At 40.5% G+C, this 26,175-nt stretch overlaps 1 protein-coding gene across 7 annotated transcripts in view; it reads left to right on the top strand.

Moving 5' to 3' along the window:
* The first annotated feature begins 208 nt into the window (after positions 1-208).
* Positions 209-26,175, top strand: part of sipa1l2 (signal induced proliferation associated 1 like 2) — a 100,292-nt gene continuing 74,325 nt past the window's right edge. For 5 of the 7 annotated variants that reach the window (XM_008124267.3, XM_008124259.3, XM_008124274.3 and 2 more), the window contains exon 1: positions 210-497. The gene's annotated coding sequence lies outside the window, so the exon portion shown is untranslated. Of the gene's footprint in view, positions 687-26,175 lie in introns of all 7 variants that reach the window. The other 2 variants (XM_008124255.3, XM_008124248.3) reach the window with 2 other exon arrangements.

Here is a 26,175-nt window from a genome sequence, read left to right on the forward strand (position 1 = left end):
TTGGAGGTAAGCAAAAAAAAGACCAAAAGGGGAGGGGCAAAGGGCGGGGCGTTCTGCTATGATGGGCACGAGGGGGCGTGCTTTCCCGAAAAACGCCGCCCAATGGCGTGCTAAGGGTGGCTCACAAAAAGAGGGAGGCAGCCAATGGAGGGCGAGGGGGGCGTGGTTTGGTGGGTGCGGGTGTGTTGTATCGGAGCGAAGCTCGTCTTTAGTCTCCCATCCTCCTCCCTCTCCCCTCTGAGCCTGTCCTCGCGCTGGCAAAAAAAAAGCGGCGGTTGAAGGGGAGAAAGCGGGCGCGAGAGGGAGGGCGGCGCGCGCCGAGGAAGGAGCCGCTCGCGCCCCCTCCCCAGACCCTCCGTCTCTTGGCGAGCGCGAGGCAGTCAGTCAGTCGCTCAGCCAAGCATTCGACGGAAGAGTTGACTTTTTTATCCGGGCAAACGTGGGACTCTTCGGCCGGGAAAACAACCAGCTTCTCCGCCGTTGTGTGAGGAAAGAAGGTGAGGAGGGATGCCGGTTGTTCTCCGCTCGGGAATATAGGGAAGGCGAGCGCGGTGCCAGAGGGACTCCCGTGTGGCTTCTCTCCTCCCGGCCTTCGTCCCACAGACACCAGACGGAGGAGAAAAGCCGCTCTTCTTCGGAGAGGCACCTCTCGGGGACTTTTCCTCCCTCAGACCGTCGTTTTGTGGGTGAGAGAGTGCTTCGGAAAGGCGCTTTTTGCGGACCTTTTTCCCCTCAGACCGTCGTTTTGTGAGAGAACTGGTTGGGTAGTGTGTGTTTGCGTGTGAGCTGTCTGTTGGGCATACGATTTCTGGGGCGTTTATAGTATAGGCTTTCATTCCCCCCCCCCCTTTCCCCCCTTTCTCTGTGGGAGCTGGCTGGAATGCTGGAGACTTGTAGGAGCTTTTATAGTGCAGGAATGCACTTTGTATGTATAAGTATATGGACTAGGTGGGGTACTTAAAACTTGTGGGTCTTCAACAGTATAACCACCCACTCTCTGCGTGTGTCTGTGTGGAAAGCCGATTGGAGGTCCTTCAGGGCTCTTCCACACAAACCTATAACCCAGAATATCAAGGCAGGAAATCCCACAATAATCTGCTTTGAACTGGGTTATTTGAGTCCACACTGCCATATATTCCAGTTCAAAGCAGACTGTGGGATTTTATTCAGCTGTGTGGAAAGGACCTCCAATAACCCAGTTCAAAGCAGATATTATGGGATTTTCTGCCTTGATATTCTGGGATATAGGGCTGTGTGGAAGGGCCCTAAGATTTATAGTTCAGGCACAGTATGTTTTCCTTTGCATTTGCATTTCTTTATTTTAATTTGAATTCTTTTATCGTATTAAGTCTGTTAGTGTGCATTTTTCATCTTTGATGTTGTGTGATTTAATTGTAGCATTGAATGTTTGCCTTTTTACATGTATGTCAACCACCCCAAGTCCCTCTGGGGAGAGAGGATGGTCAAGAAATAAAGTATTATTATTATTACACGTGTGCAAAAGGATTGTGCGGTTTTTGTAGTGTATACGCTCAAATCCTCTAGGAGAGAGAACTGGTTGGGGTGCTTCGGATTTGTGGGGATTTTATGTAGTGTAGGCATACATTAGGTGTGTACATTCATGTGTGTGAGTCTGCTTGGCTACTTAAGACTTATGGAGCATTTATACTGTAGCCCAGGCATGGGCAAATTTTGGCCCTCCAGGTGTTTTGGACTTCAACTCTCACAATTCCTAACAGCCGGCTATTAGGAATTGTGGGAATTGAACTCCAAAATACCTGGAGGGCCAAAGTCTGCCCATGCCTGGCATATGGACGAGGTGGGTTCTTAAAACTTGTGGATCTTTTATAGTATAAGCACCCACTGTGTGTGTGTGTGTGTGTGTGTGTGTGTGTATGGAAAGCAGATTGGGGGTCCTTAAAGTTTATAGGGCGTTTATAGTTCAGGTACATAGTGTACATTAGTGCAAAAGATTTGTGCGGTTTTTATTGTATATATGCTCAAATTATCTGTGGGAGAAAACTGGTTGGGGTGCTTCGGATTTGTGGGAAATTTATGTAGTGTAGGCATACATTAGGTGTGCACATTCATGTGTGTGAGTCTGCTGGGGTGCTTAAGATTTATGGAACATTTATACCAGTGATTCCCAACCTGTGGTTCGTGAACCACCAGTGGTCCACATTAATTAAAATATTATTACTATGGATAATAACACAGCCCAACAAAATTTTTTATTGGTGGCTCTGTTTTTAGGCCTGTTTCTGGGGTTATTTGGGGTGCTGATTCAGAAAACTGCATTGGATAGACCACATCAGCTCTAGATGATTAAATATGGTTTTCTGTGGGCGAGCAGATAGCAACTACTGGATGGCATATGTTCTATATCAGAAACTGAAGCTGATGTGGTCTATCAAATGCAGATTTCTAAATCAGCACCCCAAATCACCAAACTGAATCTAAAGTTGACCAAAAACTGATTTGTAAGAGTGATCCCTGGTCAATAAAAGGTTGGGTACCACTGATTTATACAGTAGCCCAGGCATGGGCAAACTTCGGCCCTCCAGGTGTTTTGGACTTCAACTCCCATAATTCCGGTAGGCTGTTAAAAATTGTGGGAGTTGAAATCCAAAACTCGGAGGACCTAAGTTTGTCCATGCCTGCTGCAGCCATACACAATGTGTTTGTGTGTGCGACATGGGGGTGCTGAAGTCTTTTATAATGTATACATACCTTGTGTGTGTGAGCTGGGCGGAATGCTTTAGACTTGTGATGTATTGTGTAGTCATTCATTATATGTATATGTGTGCAATCCGGCTGGGGGTGTCCGCATAAGACTTATGTGGCTTTTGTAGTGTAGGCACCCAGTGTGTGTATTTGTGTATGCATGAGCTAACTGGAGTGCTTAAGACTTGTGAGGTTTTATAGGATAGGAATACACTGTGTGTGATCTGCTTGGCGTGCTTAAGATTTGTGAGGATTTTATAAGAGTAGGTGCACAGTGTGTGTGTGTGAGAGAGCTGCTGCCGGGCTTAAGATTTTTGGAATATTTATGTTGTAGGCATACAGTATGTGGGAGCTGCATGTGGGGTGCTTAAGACTTGTGGGACTTTTATAATGTGGGCACACTGTGTGAGAGAGATTGAGAGAGCAGGAAAGAGTGCTGCAGCTTGTTGGGGTGTTCATAGTTCAAACACCATATGAGTGTATAGGGGAGTTGATTGGCATCAAAACCTTGCTTTGTGTGCATAAAAGATGGAAGGAATGGGGTAAGGGTGAGTTCTGTAGGCTGATGGAAAAAGAGGGTCACGTCTAATCCCTTCTTAACATGGATGAATTTTTGTTCAGGGGGAAATTGAGAGAAAATTCAACTTGCCTCTGCTCTCCTTCCCACCCCAAGTCTGCCTCCTCTGCCCAAAGTACACTTGATGGATAGAAGGCGCTTCCTAGCATTCATTTGGAGTCAAGATGGGAGATGGGGTAGATTTAGTGGGAGAGGCGATATGTTTTGTTGCTGAGGAGAGGGGAGGGGCAGGGGAGTTGTGCTGGCTGCTTGCAGATGCCCAATGTGGGCATCTATGTTTCCTCAGTGGATGGAGAAAAATGGGGGACATGAGGGGGAGGGAGGAAATGGGTAGGAATTACTCTCTCCCATCCCAGACCTCCTCTCATGTGATTTCTGTCCTGTTACTATGCATCACTTTTCAAATAAAATCTATAAAACAAATAGCCTCGGTCAGCTTTTGCTTGTGGTGGAGTAATTGGGTATGGAGGTGGTCTCGGTTTTGGCTACTTTGTGTGTACGTTTTAAATGAATGGTATTTTCATTTCTGTTTTTGAAAGAGATTGTATCCCCTTTCTCCTGAACGTACATCAGTTGCGAGTACAAGAGTGGCTTTATTGTCCAGCTCAAATTAAATTATTTTTGAACAGTGTAATATTTTGAGATAGGATATTTTTAACTTAATAATATTCAATGTGTTTTTGTTATTTCTCTCTCTATTACATCTGTCAACACCACCTTTTTCTTTGATACTTTGAACAACTAAGACCAGAAATTTGAACTTTTTCTTTATTGTCTTGGCATACATTGTGTTGCCATATATTTAGATGAAACATAGAGAATGGAATTGCACCTTCATTGAAGAATTTTGTTGTTTCATTATGAGTTTTAGGGTCCATTTGAATTTGGAGGGTTTTTCTCAGACACTGCCACAATAAAAACTCAATACAAATAAATATTTTCAAGCAAATACTCTTGTTAAGAAGAAAGATCTTATAAATTACTTTACTCGAGTTTTAAAACGAAATTTCATTTCTAAATGTTAACACTAGGTGGCTTTCTTGTATCATTCAGAAAACACTACAAACTTGAACTGTCTACTGACTTTACCATTTTTGTTCCTGCATTCAACAGCTAGGAAATGTTACTTTTTCTATTTAATAATAAATGACATTAAATCAAATTTATACTTTTTCCTTTTGGCAATTTTATTTTGCCATCCTAATTCCAGAGATACTACTTTTGTTTCATTGTTTCAAATTCTTCAATGGTAAACAGAATTCCAAGATCCACTGGAATTTATTGCTGTTTTGTAAGCTGTTATTGATGGAAAAAATGCCTATGCTGCTTCAAGCATAAAGATCAAGAGGAAGATAAGATATTGCTTTTTCAAATATAATTTACAAGATTCTAACCCAAAGCTCATCTTATTCATGGTCACACTTCAAAGACTTCAGCCATTCATTTCTTCTAATGTTCTGAGTCTAAAAACATTTCCTTCAACAACTGTCTTATTGATTTCAATAGAATTTGCAAGTAAGTGGACTTACTTGAAGCATTCCATATATGCTCTTGTATAGGTTGATCACATAAGTTGAGGGTAGGTTTTTTGGGGCCAAAATTATGGATTTTGATGTGATGTGTGGGTACATCAAGGGTCACTCCAAAAGGAGGGGAAGCGCCAGTGCTGCCCCTACCATTCTTTTTTCAACTGGGCTTTCAAAAGGGTTAGAGCAGTGGTTCCCAAACTTATTTGGCCTACCGCCCCCTTTCCAGAAAAAATATTACTCAGTGCCCCCTGGAAATTATTTTTAAAATTTTTTAATAGCAATTAAACAGAAAGATATATGTATTAATGCATATGGCAAATGCACCTGTGGCCATCACCGCCTCCCTGGATCACTGCAGCGTCCACCAGGGGGTGATAGCGCCCACTTTGGGAATCACTGGGTTAGAGGTAGTACTGTGGCAAAGAGAGTAGATAGTCAGTGCTTCTTTTTTATTCTTCTAGGATGGATTAAGCTCATGCTTTCCCTTACTCTGAGATGCTATCTTTTTAAAATTAAAGTTTAGATACATTACTTACATTGATCAGTGGATAAGTTGACCCAGGTGTTTTAGGGTCATCCAGTTTCTAGACTTACATGTGATTATAGCAGTCCTTCATAGGAAACATGCCCATGAACCTAGGGAGAATTACTTCTGAAAAAAAAATGCAATATTTTGCTTTAGAACTTTCAAGACCAGAGTAGTATTTTCATATGAGTAAATATTTATTTATTGGCTTATTTTATGTAGAATGTATATTATATTTTTTCCTCTCAACAATAGCTTCCTCTTATGGCTTGAGACCTCTTAACTAGGAATGGACAGAGTTTGAAAACCTGCCTTGAAATTTTTGGAAAAATGAAATGAGTAAATGGCCACTGCTGGGTTTTCTTTCTTGCATTAGTCAATTACTCCTTGAAATGGTAAGCAGTACTGGTAGCTCAAAATGAAACTGTCTTTCTCTGTGCAATTTAATCTTCATTTGAAATTTATTTTTCTTGGATATTTTTCTTCAGATGTGCTAGGGATGTATATTATATTCTCTTTGTAAAACCTCTGTAAGCCTGTGATGCTCCTGGAAGTCCCACTGAATTCAAAAGGTTATATTTTTAGTAGATTGGTAGATGGCTTCATCACTTTTAAAAAACTTCTATTCATGTGGATGACGGTGATTATATTCATCTATATCCTATCCTTTCCTAAGTAATGAAGATTCAAAATGGCTAAAACATTTTAAAAACAAAACAGATTGAAAAACTATACAGTACTTCATAAAATAAAAATATAAAAGTCATTCAAAAACAATTAAACTATTTGAAAAGTTAAATTATTAAATATTAAAAGCCATTAACAATTATTAAAAGATTATACAAACCATAAGTAGGTAGAGGTAGATTATTTGCATCTTTTCGTATTAGCTTTTTTTCCCTTAGGGAATCACTTAGGTGTGGGCAAAGGACAGAACATTTTTTAGCTGTTCACTATTGTGAGTTATGCCATTTCTGGATCATGACAATCAAATATGTGGCATGTTGAAACTTTAAAACCCTGAGTAAAATTGAGGCTAGACTTGGACAAGGGCATGTTCTGCAGCAGTTCCTAAGTATAACTTTATTAATACAGATCATAGCAACCACAGTGAAGGAATGTTGGTGTATTTTACCTGAAGCTGAAACAGGTAAGACGGAGGAAAGGCTGACAGGTAAATGGACAAGAAATCTGAAAGACCTATAGGTTAGCAAGCAGAGGAACAAGAGGAGAAATTTGGAAATTGGAGAGAGAAGTACAGGTAGTCCCTGGATTGTAAACAAAATGGGTTCTGTAGGTTTGTTCATAAGTTAAATTTGTATGTAAGTCGGAAGCAGTACATTTTAAAAGTTTGGAATAGCATAAGGAAGGGTTAACACTCCTATAATGTTGTTCAGAAGATTTCATCTCACTTTCTATCCCTATGACAATTGGTCTTTGAAAATTTTGGGCTGTTGTGAAAACAAGGATCGGTGCCAAAGCGTCAGTGGCAACACCTTTCCCTCATGATAGCTCTTACAGGGGTTAATTTCCATTCCTAAGGGTAGATTCTGTATGTATGGAGACAGTCTGTATGTGGAGATACACAGTAGTATGAAATATATGGAAACAAGGCTGTAATCTGCCTATTATTCATACTTGGTCAGAAAGCCTTTATATCCAGGATATGTGTTGGAAAATCAATGGATTGTCTCGTTAATACACCCTGCAAGAAGATGGCTTCTTGTCCACTAGTTTGTTACCTTACCTATCTTGTTACAATTTTCAAAGAAACTATTTTTCATAATTAGAAAACTCAAGAGAGAAAATTGCAGCATGAGGAAAAGGATCATGGAAGTTGTCAGACTACTTTTGAATATAGTTTTTAACTTCCAGGCAAGTTCTTAGAGTTATGAAATACTGAATCATCAAATAAAGGTCTCCCTTCAGCTTGCCCCTTGATGTTTGCTTGCATCATCCTAGTTGTACCTAGGTTTGTTGAATTTTGATGCAGATAATGTTTCAAAGCATTATTCAGTTAAGATGGAAATAAATGTATCCTTGTAAAAATGAAGGTGAAATATTGTTGAACCACAAAAGGATTAAGTTGTGGTTTACATTACAGTACTCCATGGAGTTAGATTTCCTGCTGTAGTGGGTACTCAGTAGTGATGGAAGGAGTTTATATTTGCTGTGAGTAACTTCATACTTAGCTTTACAAGTTGCCTTCTCAGCAGGTATCTTTACTAGTTCAGTTTTTGTTTGTTTGCAATATGTACCTCTTCATTTAGGCCTTTAGGTCCTTTTGGTGTTGATGGGGAGACCTTTTGAACTCTCTTTTATATAGAACAGTCTGTTGTATATATTTATAATGAAAAGTGTTTAAATGCTATTTTACTAATGCTTATGTGAAACTACTTTTAAATTTATTATGAGGATTAATAGATACATCTATTAAGCAAATAGCTCTTGATTCTTATAGTCAATGTGGCTAATAGAGAAAAATAATGAACATCCAATATCTGAAGTACACAGGTTTTCCCATCTGTGTTATAAGATTTCATATGTCAAAAATAATTTATATTTAGAGTGTGTTTTTGTTCTAAAAGGAAGGGATATATTTTATGATAGTAACAAATCTAGTACAGTCTTTCCCAAACTTTTCAAGACAAAAGCTAACTGATGAAAACTGGTGTGCAAAGTGATATGTTAAATCTGAACAGAATAGAATATTTTAGGTAGGTAGAATGACTTTCTTGGAACCTAAACTCCAAAAAGGAAGTACTTTTCAAGCATACTGGCAGGGTGGACACGGGAAAGGAGTGAACGTACTAATGTCAGAAAGTATTCAATTTTAAAACTGAAATGGGAACAGGTTAATAGTACAGGCTGAAATGCAGAAGCAGTTCATGAAGATCACTTTTTACTTGACATATTAAGATAGGCCAACATCAAGCAATCTGAAGGACATTATTTTACATCAGTAGGGAAAACGTGTTGATAATTTTGTTCACTGGTTACTTCTATGATGACAAATTGTATTGTATATAAATATATGATGGTTGCACAAATTTATTTTATGTACAAACAATGAAGTAAATCAAGTTGCCACCTACATTGACAGTATAATGTGGCTTCAAGACAGCTTGAAACTGTGGCAACCACAAAACTTATTTATTTATTTATTTATGGCTCTTTTATACCGTATTTCTCAACCCCGGAGGGGACTCAAGGCAGATTCACAACATAGGCAATGACTTAAAAAACATAGTACAATAGAAACAACTGCACTATTATATGTTTGTTGTAGCTCATAGTACAGTACATTTTTAAACAATTTTAAAAGTCACAGGAAAGTTAGTGCATATGTAAAGTGCTATTATGTGAAAAGTATATCCAGCTAAATTGGCCCCACAAACTCTGGAGCCCATTGTAAATATTGTGAAAATAATTTTCTGTGAAAAAGTGCTGAAGTGCACTTTTTTACAGAATGGGGGCTGCCAAGGAATAATCTATGACTAATTTTCTCTCGCTCCTACCTATTAGGCATTGCCTGCCCCAACCCTCCAGTATGCATCCGGGGTGCTGATGCACAGCTCTGCAGAAAATAGGAGAAAATACACACAAGGGGGGTTGTGGCCAGGTTCCATGTTTAATGTAATGATGACCATCCTGGCCTTAAACCATTTCCAGACCTTTCAGTCCAATTGCCTACACATCACAATTGGTTCCTACCAAACCGGTTCCAAACTGCATTATAGTGTCAATGTAGAAGGGCCCCAAGTATGCTAAGATATGGTGTCAACAATAGGACATAACAGCAGGTAGTTAAGAGAAGCTGGATAATTATATTAACAGGAGGTTGATAGGTACAGGCTTCTAGATATTCTTCTGTTTTAATGTAATGTTCCTTGAGTTAGCTGTTAATTTCTTGATGAAAGCGTGTCTCACGCTTTTAAAAAAAATCTAGATATTCTGGTAAAAGATGCTTCAGGTGACATTATTACTCTCTTTCTCCAAAATACAACTGGAAAATACCTGAGGAATGTCTTGATTACCAGAGGTTTTAATAGTGAGGTACTAGGTTGGGAAGCCAGAATAAGTTGTTCTGGCAGAACTCCATATTTGGTCTGTGTAGCTTAGATAATTGGACTACTAATAGTCTTTTAACCTAATCTTGTCTAATTTTATTCCACTAGAGTGTCAGCCTTCTGTTCTCATCTGTTCATTTCTAGTTTAGAAAATATCTTGAATTGTTTAGTGACTATTGGTAGTTGTGAGGAATAAAGTGGGGACAGCTAGACCATTGCAATAGCATTTGTTTATTATAAGTAAGGAATCTACCAGAATAGCAGCTTATTGGTGTGGACAATAGTAGCTACTAGCTAATCAGAATCTTGAAGTTTTGCCAGTGATTCTAATCATATGCAAAATTGGTAGCATAATACTATAATAGCTAGTGGGATATCCCAAATGAGAACATCTATTTTTAAAAATAAAAGTAGAAACACTGGAGATGTATGTGTGTGTGATATTTATTTAATTTTCATTTGGGAAGCTGCTGGAAGCTGACTATTTGCATATTTGTATATTTTCATCAAAAGCTGTGGCAACTGAAGAATTAATCTAACTCTTTATAATCAACAAAAGCATTTTGTTGCTTGAGCCCTAAATCAAGTTTATTTATGTTTCAAACTGTATGCACCGGATGGGTTTTTTTTCGTTTTCTATCCATAGCTATATAAGAGTTAATTGAAAAGAGATGCATGTGGAGGATTATTTGTATATGCAATATTGTATTGTATTTTGTAGTAACCAGTTAGTTTCATTGATGCTCAACTATCTACTACTATGAATGGTCAGTGCATAGAATATGCCCTCATAATATACAAGCAGGGCTTTTTTCCTGTTGATTGATCCAGCTAGGCAACCTTGCCCTCCTTTATACTTCATTCTGCTATTCCGCCTACCTGCTTCATCTTTTCCTTCTCCTTTTTCCATGATCAGTATTATGATGTCACTGAGTAAGTTCAATCCTCAGCTGTTTTTGAAGGCATTTTTGTTAAAGATTTTCTTAAAAAAAACTTGTTTCTTCTTTTTCCTTATATTCAGGTGTGACTGCTATTACATGCAATCAAAATATTATCACCCACATATAGTCTTGGAAAGAAGCCCCAGTGGCGAAGTGTGTTAAAGCACTGAGCTGCTGAACTTGCAGACCAAAAGGTCCCAGGTTCAAATCCCGGGAACTGAGTGAGCGCCCGCTGTTGCTCCAGCTTCTACACTGTAGAACGAATGCAGTTTGACAGCACTTTGATAGTCATGGCTCAGTACATGGAATCCTGGAAGTTGTAGTTTTACAAGATATTAACTCTTCTCTGCCAAAGAGTGCTGGTAGCTCAGCTAACTACAGATCCCAGGACTCCATAATGTTGAGCCATTGCAGTTAATGTAGTATTTGACTTCCTAATTCCACAGCGTAGATGCACCTATATCAAGTTACATAATAATGTTAGTTTCTCTGATTGAATGTTGCCATATTTGTTTTACATTTCCATCCTATTCTTGTATAAAGAATATGTGGCATATGAAGAGGTCTGATATTTGCAACGAAAAAGGTGCAGAAATGGTTTTAGTGGCACGTGTTTTCCTGTGCAGGAGGAATATTACATGTCAAAATAAGGTGGAAGAACCTCTGGCTTGTTTTCCATTTTCACTAATTGTAATAAGCATCCATCTCTCCTGTCTGAGATAGATGGAAAGATACAAAATACATGGCAGGTGCAAAAACAAGTAGTGTCTTATTTGGCTCTAAATATTTTGCTGTCTGTAGAAACAGGTGCAGGAAAAGGGTTGGAGGAAAAATGTTTGGACACTAGTTGGATATTAAAAGAGCTACTACATAATTATGCCATGCAACTATAAGGAACTAAGATGTCTTTTTCTTGTTTTCCTCTTTGTATGTGTTAGAAGGAAGAGGGGCAATGGGAAATGTACAGTATTGTACTTTACATTATAAACATGTGGACAGGAACTTCTGGGTTGAGAAATAGAGTATAACAAATAAAAGTTCTTAAATAAAGTAAATGAATAAAAAAAGATGACAGAAGTGACAAAAGTATGATACATATATAAGACCTTGAAGGAACTGGGGGCGGCCGACAGGAAGCTCTGGTGTGGGCTGGTCCAGGAGGTCATGAAGAGTCGGAAGCGACTGAACAAATCAACAACAACAACAACATATTTATTTGACAAATGATTACAGTAGTCTATATACTCCAGTGGTTCAGTGGGCCGTGAGACCTAAAATAAGGTCCGCTACTCTAGATTATTAAATATGGTTTTCTGTGGGCGAGCAGATGGTGACTACTGGATGGCATATGTTCTGTATTAGAAACTAGAGCTGATGTGATCTATCCAATGCAATTTTCTGAATCAGCACCCCAAATAACCAAAGCAAATCTAAAGTTGACCAAAAACTGATTCGAAACCCTTTTGGTACTAATGTTGGAGAGTGGTCCCTGGTTAAAGTAGTCTCTGGTAAAAAAAAAAAAAGGTTGGGAACCACTGATATACACAGTATAGTCTAATAACTCCATATATTGGTTCAGGTTTCTAAATGCTATAAACAAAGACACTTAATCCGGTCCAACTGAATTATTTTGTCATGGTTATTAGTAGAATCTGCTAAGTTTTAAAATCTTGGGCTTAAAGCATCTTAAGGTATATCTCTTCTGCTTCATGTGAATAATTGCTTCACATACACATAAGCATGAAAGGAAATGAAACACTTTTCTTCTCTTATTGCCACATGGCCTGTAGTTTTGTTTCCTGTCTGTAAACAAAAGCAATAGTTAAGGAGAATAATAAATTGTTTATTTACAGGATGTTGCTATATGAACGGAAGGAAAAGTTTTTTTATAGAGATCAGCCCATTGTGTTGATGCTATGTTGCTGAATAAGTGGATTTTGGAATAGTTTGGGGAAACATGGCTCCAAAAAGTTGCATCTATTTTGGATCCTAAGCACTCCTCAACTATTGGCATTTAAACTTGAAGTTAAAGTTTATATATTTTCTGAAACAGTGAATTCAGTACCCCTTTTTGAGTTTGGAAGAAAAGGAAAATTCATTCTTATTTAGTTTTCTTTGTACAGACATGACTTACAGTCAAATCAGGCTGGCTTCTTTGATGTGTATTGTCATAGACAGCATTTCATCAGAGTGAGGTCATATATTCCTTCCTCTTGGCACGTTTCTCACTTAAGCCCTCCATTTGTGCCTCTTCAGATTCCACTTCACTGCTGATCACAGCTGACCTCCAGTTGGTGCGCTCAAGGGCCAGGGCTTCCCAGTTCTCAGTGTCTATGCCACAGTTTTTAAGGTTGGCTTTAAGACCATCTTTAAATCTCTTTTCCTGTCCACCAACTTTCCATTTTTGAATTGGGAGCACTGCTTTGAGAGACGGTGATCAGGCATTCAGACACCGTGGCCAGTCCAGCAGAGTCAATGGTGCAGGAGCATTGCTTCAATTCTGGTGGTCTTTGCTTCTTCCAGCATGCTGACATTTGTCCACCTGCCTTCCCAAGAGATTTGAAGAATTTTTCAGAGACAACTCTGATGGAATCGTTCCAGAAGTTGAGTGTGATGTCTGTAGACCATCCACGTTTCGCAGGCATATAGCAGGGTTGGGATGACAATGGCTTTATAAGTGAGCACCTTGGTATCTCTACGGATGTCCTAAGCATCAAACACTCTTTGCTTCATTTGGAAAAATGCTGCACTTGCAGAGCACAGGTGGTGTCGTATTTCAGTGTCAATGTTGACTTTTGTGGAGAGGTGGCTGTCAAGGTAGGGTCAACATTTTCTAATCTTACACCATTAATCTGTATTTCTGGCCTTGCAGAGGGATTGGCTGGTGCCTGTTGGAAGAGCACTTTGGTTTTCTCGATGTTCAATGAGAGGCCGAGCTTCTCGTATGCTTCTTCGAAGTTGTTTAGAATGGCTTGTAGGTCTTCTTCTGAGTGCACACAGACTACGTTGTCATCGGCATATTGGAGTTCTATAATAGATGTTGTGGTGGCCTTGATTTTGGCTTTCAGTCTGCTGAGGTTAAATAGCTTGCCATCTGTCCGACAGATAATTTCCACTCCAGTGGGAAGCTTCCCATCAACAAGATGAAGTATCATAGCGATGAAGATGGAAAATAAGGTAGGGGCAATAACACATCCCTGTTTGACACCTGATTCCACCTTAAATGGGTCACTTTGGGAGCCATTGCTGTTCAAGACTGTTGCCATCATGTCATCATGGAGGAGCCGCAATATGTTCACAAATTTGTCAGGGCACCCGATTTTTGGAGGATGGTCCAGAGAGCACTGCGATTTACTGTGTCGAATGCCATGTACAGAGGTTGATTTTGTTCCCTGCATTTTTCTTGGAGCTGTCGTGCAGTGAAGATCATGTCAACTGTTCCTCTGGAGGGGCAGAAACCATTCTGGGATTCTGGGAGGGTGTCTTCTGAGATAGGAAGAAGGCAGTTTGCAAGGATTCTTGCGAGGATTTTCCCAGCAGAGGTTAGAAGGGACATCCACAATAGTTTCCGCAGTCTGTTCTATCCCCTTTCTTGAAAAGGGTGATGATGGTGGCATCCTTGAAATCTGCTGGGATTTTCTTGGTCACCCACATTTTTTCAATGAGCTGGTGGAGTTGTTGTATCAGCTCAGGTCCACCCTCTTTGAAGATTTCAGCAGGGATTCCATCAGGTCCGCTGGCTTTGTTGTTTTTTTGTTGGCCGATGGCACTGCTGATTTCTTCCAAACTAGGCAGTGCTGCAACCTCATCCCTGGTTTGTTGTTGCGGTATTTGTGAGAAGTCCTCTTTGGCCACATTGGAGCTGCAATTTAGAAGGTTCTGGTAGTGCTGTTTCCAATGTAGAGCAATTGATGTTTTGTCCTTCAGAAGTTTTGTTCCATCTGATGAGCGTAGAGGGTGTATGCCATGGTTTCTTGGTCTGTAGATGATCTTTGTGGCTTTGAAAAACCTCTGAGTATCATGGGTATCTGCAAAGTGTTGGATTTTTTCAGCCTTCTTTGTCCACCAGTTGTTCTTGAGTTGTCTGGTCCTTCTTTGGACCTCAGCTTTTGCACTAACATAGATCTTTTTCTTAGCAGCACAGTTGGTGTCTCTTTGCCATGTTTGGAAGGCTTTACTTTTCTTATCAATTAACTGTTGGATCTCTTTGTCATTATTGTCAAACCAGTCTTGATGTTTTTTAATAATAATAATAATAGTAACAATTTATTTTTCTATCCCGTCACCATCTCCCTGAAGGGACTCGGGACGGCTAACATGGGGCGATGCCCAAAACAAAACAGAATAAAACAATTACAACTAATTGTTACAACCCAATTACAACCCAAACAAAATAATAATAACTTAAATCAATAAATTAAACAATTTAAACATTATAAAAATGCAATAAAACACATAAAATCAGAACAAATGAGTAATAATACAGTATCAACTACTGGAGATAAAAGGGGGTCGGGCATATAAAACACAATATCCAAATCTTTAATAAAGTGCATAAACAAGTGTCAGAGAGTCAACTGGGATAACATGGGATAGGTAAGGAAGGGATTAAAGTGCTAAGAAGTAATGTGTCAGTGAAAGAGTCTATCATGTTGGTGAATTAATCAAATGCACACTGAAATAGCCATGTCTTCAGCTGTTTCACAAAGGCAGACAGGGTTGGAGCCATCTGATCTGATCTCCCTAGGGAGGGAATTCCAAAGCCGGGGGGTCACCACAGAGAAGGCCCTCTCCCTCGTTCCAGCAAGCCGAGCCTGAGATAGTGAAGGGAACGAGAGGCAGGCCTCCCCTGAGGATCGAAGAGATCGTGCAGGCTCATAGGGGGAAAGGTGGTCACAAAGGTAGACGGGTCCCAAGCCGTTCAGGGCTTTGTAGGTAAGTACCTGCACCTTGAATTGGGACCGGAAAGTGAATGGCAGCCAATGGAGCAACTTAAACGGGGGTTGACCGCTCCCTGTAAGATGCTCCGGTTAGCAGTCTGGCTGCCGATTGTTGGACTAGTTGTAGTTTCCGGGCCGTCTTCAAGGGCAGCCCCACATAGAGAGCATTGCAATAATCCAATTTGATACTCAATTGTTGCTTCGCAGGCTTTGATGATGGAGGTCTTCAGTTTGTTCCAGTGTTCCTCAGCATTTTCAGGGTGTTCTGTGGGTAGATGTTCCTTGAGAGTGAGGTACACCTGGAAGCTACAAGGCGTAGAGCCTTTTCGATCTATGCTCCAATTCTGTGGAACTCATTGCCTCCATATGTTAGAGCAATATTGGAGTTGCGACCTTTTGGAAAAGCGCTCAAGACTTGGCTGTTTGGTTGTGCATTTAAGTAAATCAGATCAAATTTGCCAAATAGTCACTGTTGAATGTTTTTAGGTTGAATGTTTTTATGTTGAATGTTTTTATATTGAATGTTTTTATATTGTGGAATGATATTTTAAATTGTAAGTCGCTCAGAACACTTTGGTGGAGAGCGACTAATTAAGAAATAAAGTGAAGTGAAGTTTGGAGAAGGATTCGTTTGGAGGGTCCATGAAGGGCTTGGGTGTTTATTTTGTGCCTTATTTTTCTTCCTTGGAGTCTGCGTTTGGGGGCAATCTTGATAGCCATTGTGGATCGGATTAACCTGTGGTTTGTCCAGCAGTCATCAGCACCTGTCATGGCTTTTGTGAGAAGCACATTGCAGCGGTCTCTGGCATGTGTAATTACATAGTCCAAGAGGTGCCAATGCTTTGACCAGGGGTGCTTCCATGATGTCTTGAGCTTGTTTTTCTGCCAGAAGAGCGTATTGTGATCACAAGGTTGTGTTGTCCGCATTTGGTGAGAAGCAGGATGCCATTCGAGTTGCTGTTTCCAACCCTGTCTTTTCCTATGGACCCTGGCCACAGGTCGAAGTCTCATCTGACTCTTGCATTAAAATTCCCCAGGAGGATGATTTTGTCCTCCTTAGGTATCTCCGATAGGATGGTGTCCAGCTGACAGTGTCTTTGTCAGCATCTAGTGTTGGTGCATAGGCACTTATGATGGTTGCCTGTTGGTTTCTGGCAAGGTTAATTCAGAGGGTTGATAGTCATTCGTTAATGCCAATGGGTGCTTCAGTCAGGTGCTTCATCAGGTCATTTCTGATAGCAAAGCCAACTCTGTGTATTCTCCGTTCTTCTTCAGGCAGTCCCTTCCAGAAGGTGTAGCTTCCTTTTTCTTCCTTCAGCTGTCCCTCTCCTGCTCTCCGGGTCTCCTGAAGTGCTGCTATGTCGATGTTAAAGCGTCCCAGTTCCCATGCAATGATAGCAGTCCTGCGTTTGGGGCATTCATTGTCAGTGTTGTCCAACAGTGTCCGTACGTTCCATGTCCCAAAGTTCATTTTTCTTTTTTGGCCTCAGGGTGGTAATCCCTCTGAATGCGGCAATCAATGGGATTGTCACCTTGTCGTGGAGTCATGCACTCCCAGGAGGAGCCACAGAGGAGGATCCAGACCAAGAACAATCTGAAGACCCTAAGACCTCAGTGGCAGAGCAGGTGGAAGATAACATGGTACATGTTACAACAGCTGTGAAGGCGGAAGAAGGCTACAACTGACTGAGAAGCCACCAATGTTGTGTTAATTGTGCCGCTGGCTGGGACCTCACTCTGTGAAGACTGTGTGTTGATCGGCCATGCACCATTCTCCAAGAAAAATAAAAACAAACCAACAAAAGTCCCATGGCAATCAGTGAGTGGCGACGGGGGCAGGACTGTGAAATCTGGAAGCCTCTGGTCACAGACTAGCACATGGGAGGTGGATATGGATTCAGTCATTCTACCTCAAGGTCCAAGGCAGTTGAGTAGTCCGGCAGCTGTATCCATGACTGAGCAGCCCTTTTTAGGATCCGCTCTGCTCACCCCACACAGGGAAGGGGTTAGAAAAGGTGCCCTAAATATAGTCTGCCTCTCTTATCCCTGACTGGGAGGAGGGTGAGACAAGACCGTGACTGAGTGTGCTTTGGAGGGCTCTAAGTTGCAGCGTGCCTTCCTCGAGCTGTCCTTATGCCAAAAGGAGGGTGAGACACATGGTGGCTGAAAGCACTCCAGGGGAGAACAGGGAAAATGAGGGAGGGCCTTAGGTAAGTGCTCAGAGGGCCACATCTAGCCCCTGGGACTTAGCTTGCCCATGCCTACAGTAGAGGGATAGAAACAAAAACCTTGAAAATAATCCCATTAACATGTTTGGCTAATGAGGACAACGAAAAAGGAAACATTTCATGTGAAATTCCTTATACTTTGTCTTCATGAAAAGACTAATTGGCCATGCATTATTTTTCAATCATGGAGCAGAAGAAAACCGATCTTCTACTGAAAATCTTACAAACTATCTATTTTGAGCAGGGATGGGTTTCAGGCAAAGTGTTCCAACTTATGGGATATCTATCCCTGGCCATCTGCAAGTGAAAGAACAGAATTGGAGCCCTGGCAGTCCCTGTGTGCCCTCAAATTCTTCTGTGGTGTGCTGAGAAATTAAGCAGAGTCAGTTTTTGGATGAAACAGAGCAGGGGTTCTCAAACCTTTTCAGCTGCAGAACCCTTTTTAAAAGAAAAGAGATGATAGAAAGAACAATACCATATTTAAAATGAAGAGCAATTTTAACCAACATAAATTTAATAATATTTCAGTGGAAGATCCCAAGGGCAATCCAGTCCAACCTCCATCTGCCATGTAGGAAAAGCGCAATAACAATAGAAGAAACCCCAGGGGCCATCCAGCCGAACCCACTTCTGCCATGCAGGAAAAATACAATCAAAGCACCCCCTGAGCGGTGGGAGGGAAAAAGGCATTTGGTAGCAAGGGGACCCAGGGAAAAAGGCTTAGCGGCAAGGGGGGGGGGGGAGGCATTTGGCACAATGAGGCCCAGGAAAAAAAGGATTTTGGTGGCAAGGGAGGGGTGAGGGAAAAAACAGGAAAGAGGAGGAAAAGCTTGGAGGGGGAAAAATGCTGTTGTGTGGGAAATAACAGAAAAAGGGAGAGAGAGAAAGAAAGTGGTGCTAGGCTTGGATGGTTGCTGCAGAGGGACAATCCTTTACGCAAAGGCAGACAGGCAGGGTCAGGGCACACTTGCACAACAGTCAGGCTGGACTAGAGCTGGGGAGGAGGAGGAGGAGGGAAGCGTGAAGCCACTCAGTAGGCTTCATAGAATCATAGAATAGTAGAGTTGGAAGAGACCTCATGGGCCATCCAGTCCAACCCCCTGCTAAGAAGCAGGAAATCGCATTCAAAGCACCCCAAGGGCTCAGCCGAACACACTTTGAGAACCACTAATACAGAGAATTTTGAAAGAAAGATAACAGGATTTCGGAGTGGGTTACAAAGCCACTTTCCTGTAACTGTTTCATGCATTCATTTGGAAGTCTCAAACTTTGATGCATTAGATTGACCAAGTTTATCACTGCAAATTAATCTGACTAGAGAGATAGGAATATATGCTAGAATATATTAGGGAGCAAAGCCTAACAGCTTTTCCCCACATTGAAAATAATTTTGGAATGAGGGTTTCAATAGGAAATTGGTCAGAGAAAATATGCTCTTAATTTCCAGTCACTGTTATTTTGCAACTCCTTTCCTGGTCCCTAGTATTACATGTAAGTTTGGAAACCTCAACACCCACTTAGAAAAGAAATTGGGGCATATTTGCATTTTGGAGCAGAGCAGAGTACTCCTTCAAATTACAGTAGAGTCTCACTTATCCAACACTCGCTTATCCAACGTTCTGGATTATCCAACGCATTTTTGTAGTCAATGTTTTCAATACATCATGATATTTTGGTGCTAAATTCATAAATACAGTAATTACTACATAGCGTTATTGCGTATTGAACTACTTTTTCTGTCAAATTTGTTGTAAAACATGATGTTTTGGTGCTTAATTTGAAAAATCATAATCTAATTTGATGTTTAATAGGCATTTCCTTAATCTCCTTATTATCCAACATATTCGCTTATCCAACGTTCTGCCGGCCCGTTTACGTTGGATAAGCAAGACTCTACTGTACTCTCCTGAAACTTTTTCTATAGGAAAAATTAGAAGTATCCTCAAAACAAAATTTGGTTATAAAAGTTCTAGACAGTTGTCTTGCTTGATGAAAGAGAAGTCATCTGACAACTTTGTGAAAGAATGGAAATAATTTGTATCATTTATATAGAAAAGGTTAGCAGGATAGCAAAATAAGATGTTCGTGCATTTTTTCATTGTATGACTTGAAGGTGGGAGGAGAGATGTCCATTTTAGTTGTTTATTGTTTTTTATTATCATTAATGGTTTAGGTGGGGAAGGGCTAGGAGAGTTAGTTTAAACAGGTGCATTGGTGATATAAGTCATGTATTAAAAACTATATTTTACAAAATATAATACTTAGGTTGTTGAAAAGATTAATGTATAGATTTTAAAAAGTAAATTTATTTATTTATTTATTTACAGCATTTATATTCCGCCCTTCTCACCCCGAAGGGGACTCAGGGTGGATCATATTACACATATAGGCAAACATTCAATGCCTTTTAACATAGAACAAAGACAAACAAACTAGGCTCTGAGCGGGCCTTGAACTCACTCATGACCTCCTGGTCAGAGTGATTCATTGCAGTGACTGATTGCAGCTGCTCTCCAGCCTGCGCCACAGCCCGAGCCCTAAACACTGCAGAACAGATAACATAAAGAATGAATTGTTGATTGCTAATTGACTTAGTTTTTAGTAACATTGTATCAAAATAACATTTTGAGTACCTTTCCATTGAAATAACAATAACAACAACAACAACTTTATTTTTATGTCCCGCCACCATCTCCTCGAAGGAACTAGGGGCAGCTTGCAAACAGGACCAGTTCCAGGATGTACAACAAAATTCAACAACTAAAAACACAATTAGAAACATAATAACAATTAAATGGTTTCAGTATCAAAAATTCTTCAGAAAGGATATGAAGATCACAGTATCAATTCTGTTAAGAAAAGTATTTTGCATTGCAGAAGACTTATAGCAATTTCAAATAAGTGCCTATTTTTTTGTTTCCAGATTTAGTATTTTAAAATGTGCTCCTATTTTCCCTGTTGCTTCTTTTTCAGAAGTCACTTGTTTGGAATTTCTGAGGTTATTGTGGGGTTTGGGTTTGTTTCCAAACAAATGATTTCCAATGAAGCAAATAAACTGATGTCATGGTTTAGGCCTTCCTTCTTATGTATGCTAATTATGAGATTGCACTTGGCGGTAGTTTTGTCTGGAGAGACACTGAAATGTAGATTATGTAGCAGCTGTATGCTTCCCCATGAAGGTCTTATGAACAGTCAATTTGTGGTATTCTATATTTAGCTGGATAATCTTAGATTTGTATTACGTGCTGATACAATTTGACATGTAGTCGTTGTATATTAATACTTTGCAAAAAGCACTCCAGAATGAATATTACACTTTTACTTGTCAATCTACAAGATAATTTTAACACAAAGATAACTTAGTGTAATGATTCTTAGAAGGAGAGAAACCCTCTTTTTACTTTTATTTCTAATGCATTATAAATGGAAAGTTATCATTATGCTAGAGAGCATGGACTTAATTTTTGTATCTGTACTCACTAACTTCAAGAGAGGCATGCAGTAGCTCATCATAAATGAGGTAAATACTTTTTGATTATTTTTCAGTGAAATTTGATTCTTAGTTAAATAGAACATAGGACTGAATACAATTTTGTTGCTTATTTCTAAACTGCTCCTTTTAGGCCAGGAAATATTTATTAAGGCTGGTATGCAGGAATAAAAAAAGGTTCTTATAGTTTAATTAATGTGAGGGAGCTTTAGTAGTACATTAATGAAAAATTAAGCCTTGTAATTTTGCTCTTTTTAAACCATTATTGTTCTTCTATGCCCATGGATTTTGCTCTCTTTTCCCGCAAACTTGGTTCTACAAATAAATGTGGTAGCTGATTCTTTAAAATATTGTTTCATATGTGAGAGCAGAAATCCCCACTTCCCCTATCCCGTGTGAGTTTACTTTGATGTTGTACCACTTGATATGAGGATCATTACTTCAACCAGCATTTCTGCCCTGCAAAGACATCTATTGGACATCTCTGGAACAAACTGTTGTTTACCTCCCTTTTTCCTCTCCACGTGTTACCTTCTTTCTCTACCCCTTTCATAACTGTGTTATACAATTTTTTCCAATTAATTTAAAACTTCTCTATATACTCATATATAATTCTAGAAATCTTAGTAAAGAAAATTGACCCCCCCCCCAACTGTGGTCTACTTGTCCATAGATCAGTGTAAAAATGGTGCCCTATTAGAGTAGAGCAGAATTTCAAAAGACAACCACTTAGTCTAGTGGTGGTGAGCCTATGGCACGCATGCCAAAAGCGTCCTCTCTCCTGTCATGCTTGGCTGCCCCCTGCTCACCCGCCTCCTGCTCGCTCACCCCCCTCCACTTGCTTGCTTGCTCGCTTCCCCCCCCCCCCCTTACACACACACACACACTTACCTCCAAAAACACAGGTTTGCAGTTAGAGTGCACTCCTGGACTCATTTCCTTAGCCTGGAAACTCAGGTTTTATGGCCAGGAGTAGTAGTATTACAAAATTAAGGGTTCTGCACTACACATTGAGTGTGACTATAGTGACACCTGCTTTAGTTACATTTGAGTTACTATAATACTGTAATACTACATGGGTTTATCTTTGAAGGATACTCAAACTTCGGCAGCCAGATTATTTACTTTGGCTTTCTATAGGGAACACACAGTTCCCCGTTGCAACAGTTTCTCTGGTTCTTAATTTATTTCCAGATGCAATCCATAGTCCTAGATCTGCAAAGCCCAATATGGCTCAGGTCCAAGTTAACTGAAGAACTTACCTCCCTATATGAGCCTATCCATGTCTTCAGATCTTCTGGGGAAGCTGTTTAAAAGTCTGTTTACATGTCTGCAGGAAACATTAAAGAGAGTCTTTGTTGCTCTTCCAGATTGCCCTGGAGAGCTTCGACTGGTATCCTTGTTGCTCTCGTTCCATGGGCAAATGAAGACCTTTCTACTTTGGCAGACCTTAGATGGGGAAAGGGCCTTTCTAAGTTTGGAGTTCGTGTTAGTCTTCATATAAATTGCAGTGAAAAACAGAATACAGTGTTCCTGCACTTATCGCAGGGAGTTATGTTCCAGGACCATCCGCAATAAGTGAAAATCCACAAAGTAGGGACACTATATTTGTGTTATTTGCAAGTAGCATCTCTGTCGCCTCACCTCTCTTTCATGCACATGTGTGCTCCCGCCGCTGCCTTGTGAGGCGAAAACAAAGCTGCTTCAGCCTCCTTTTCTCTCCCTTCCTTTGGCTTCTCCTTAGGAAGGAAGTAGAAAGAGGGATTTATAATATTATTTTATGATTTATACTATTATTTTAGTGTTTATTAAAAACCCACAAAATAGCAAGGGAGCGAAAAGTGAACTGTGAAGTAGTGAGGGAACACTAGATCCTTCACATTTTCTCTCTGTAACCGCGACCAGAAAAAAAGGAAAGAAGAAGTTGACATAGTGAAGTCTGGTGTATATAAATTTAGATTGTTTTCCAAATTAGACCATTGAATATTAGGATTGTTTGGCATTTCCAAAGGCACTAAAATAGTTAAGAAGCACTGCAGCCTTATGTTGCCCATGTTTGTAATCTTTAGATAAAATGATATGTGATGGATTAAATTGACAGACATTAAATCCAAATTTGAGAGAATAAGGCTGGATCTACACAGCCCAATATCCCTTGATCTGATCTCAGATTATCTGCTTTGAACAGGTTTATATGGGTCTCCACTGCCATATAATCTGGGATAGATAATCTGGGATATAGGGCAGTGTAGAAGGGGCCTAAGAGACTGTTTTGCAGTAGTGAAGAGATGTACTTTAGACCCCTATCATTCCTGGCTCATAAAACAGGCCAGAGGGAGACTGGTGGAATGTGTCAGGGAAGTGATTAATGCTTTCTTACATCAGGGCAGGGTGCCTGCAGACCTCAAGGAGGTTGTGGTAAGACCTCTCCTAAAGAAAATTTCCTTGGATCTCACTGTCCTCAACAACTACAGACCAGTTTCCAATTTCCCATTTTTGGGCAAAGTATTGGAGTGTGTGGTGACTTCTCAACTCCAAGGGTTCGTGGATGAAGCAGATCATCTAGGTTAATGGTTCTCAACCTAATTCTAAGAAAGCAGTTCCTGTGCTAAACCAGTGCCTGCCAGCTGTGATGGACTGGATGATGGCAAACAAATTGAAGCTTAATCCAGACAAGTCAGAGGTGCTCCTGGTCAGTCGAAAGACAGATATGGGAATAGGGATTTAGCCTGTGTTAGATGGGGTTACCCTCTCTCTCCTTAAAAAAGCTATTAAAAACACATTTATGCAATTTAGCTTATGGAGAGGAGGAGGATTAAGTATATCTATTTGCACCTTACCTAGCTGCTAGCACCCACCCTGTTAACCTATTGTTTAACCCATTGTTTTCCATCTCTCCCCCCCCCCCCCCCCAATTTTAGAGATTTTAAATGATATTTTAAGGATATAATATGTTACTAATTATGTGGGCTTGTCACTGTATATTTTGTTGTGAGCCACCCTGAGTCCCTTTGGGGGAGATAGGGCGGGCTATAAATAAAGTTTAATTGACATTCCCTGAAACACAGGTTCACAGTTTGGGGTAGTCTTGGGCTCAGCTCAGAACCTGGAAGGTATCACCAGTGACCAGGAGTGCTTTTGCACAGTTAAAGCTAGTGCACCAGCTGCGCGCATTTCTGGAGAAGTTGGATCTGGCTATGGTGATACATGCCTTAGTAACATCCCAGTTGGACTCCTGTAATTTGCTGTAAGTGGGGCTACCTTTGAAAAGTGCTCAGAAACTTCAGTTGCTTCAAAGAGCAACAACCAGACTGCTCACTGGGGCTGGCTACAGAGAGTGTACGATTCCACTGTTGCAACAGCTCCACTGGCTGCCAACACGTTTCTGGGCATAATGCAAAGTCTTGGTTTTGACCTACAAAGCCCTATATGGCTCTGGCCCAAGTTATCTAAAAGACTTTATCTCTTTCTATAAACCTGGTAGACATTTATGATCAACTGGGGGAATTTGTGAATTTTAAATGCATTTTAATTATATTTATTGTATTTTAACTGTATTTTTAATCTAACATGCATGGTACTGTTTAACTGTTTTTTTACTTTTTGTACCGTATTTACTTGACTCCAATGCACCATCGAATCTAATGTGCATCACAATTTTCAATACCTTGAAAAAGTATTTGCTGGCAAATGTAATGCGCAGCAGCAAAAAGTTCATTCTTTGTAATTTAACCTAAAAGTTAAGTTATCACTGCTGTGCACTTAACCTCCTTCTTTAAAAACCAAAGTTTCCAGATATGGAAAGGAAAACTAGATAAATAGATAGCTCTTCCTTCAAGGTGTTGCTACTGCTTATCTTGTCTTATCTTCCTTGGGGTGCATCTATGCTATATAAGAAGTGTATTTTGAGATCCCTTTAACTACTTGACTCCATGATATGGAATCATGGGAGCTAGATTTACAAGGTCTTGAGCCTTCTTTGCCAAGAAGTGCTGTGCCCATTCTGAATACTCCTAACAGAGCCCAATGAACAACATGCACCCACACTGTAAAATTAAAGCAGTTTGGCATCACTTTAACTGCTATAGCTCAATGCTGCTGCTGCTCCTGCTGTTGTTGTTATGCTTATTTATACCCCACTTTTTCTCTCCACAATGAGACTCTAAGTGTCTTACATTAAAAGCATTTCAATACAATTGAAAATCTACGGAAATACAAACTTGAAAACACAATTAAATACGACTTTAAAAAAAATCAGTTACAATCCACAAGAACATATTCAAAGGTAAAAACCACAGCACCCCCTGACTTGAGTCATGGAAAGATTAGTTCTACAGGACCTTTAATTTTCTCTGCCAGAGAATGCTGGTGCCTCAGCAAACTACAAATCCCAGGCTTCTATACCACTGAGCCTTGAAGGTTAAAGTGTCTTCCCACAAGCATGGCAATATCCCCCCCGGTCTTCCTTGCTGGGAACTCCAAAGAGACACAAAGGGGCTCCAGTTTTTCCTCAAGTCCAGAGAGAGAGACACAGAGGAAGAGAAAAGAGAGGAGCCAAGCTGTTTAGCCATGGAAGATGCTGCCTTGGGGCATGGTGGAGTTTCTTTCCTACTTTGAGGATTTTTAAGCAGAGGCTCAATAGCCATCTGTTGGGGGTGCTTTGATTGTGTACCTCTGAGTGGCAGGAGATGTGATTGGATGGCCCTTGGGGTCCCTTCCTACTCTAGGATTCAAGTGAGAGCCGTCTTTTTTGGGGCACACAGTCCTTCCCTCCCCTCACCTCTAAGGCTGCTTCTCTGGGGAAAAGAATGTTTGAGAAGACAGTTATAGATGGAGAGAGAAGGGGAGGAACCATGCCAGATCTGTTCTTTGCCTCCAAGGCTACTTCTGTGTTGGGAAAATGTTGTCAAGGACTTCCTTGACCTTGGGAAGGTGGTGGCGGCAACCCTTCCTCCTCCTCTTCCCTCCCTCCCTCCTTCAGGATGCACTGAATCTGAGCAGCGGCCAGCCTCCTGAAGGGACAGGAGCTGCCTTGGTGGGAAAGAGAGAGAAGACTACATTACTCAGCAGGCACCTGTTCTTCTTCTCTCCCCCCCCCCCTTTATCTTAAAACCAACCAGCATTCTGATGAAGAGATAGGGACTAGGGGC

Source organism: Anolis carolinensis, chromosome 1, assembly GCF_035594765.1.
Source record: "Anolis carolinensis isolate JA03-04 chromosome 1, rAnoCar3.1.pri, whole genome shotgun sequence".
NCBI classification, from domain to species: domain Eukaryota; kingdom Metazoa; phylum Chordata; class Lepidosauria; order Squamata; family Dactyloidae; genus Anolis; species Anolis carolinensis.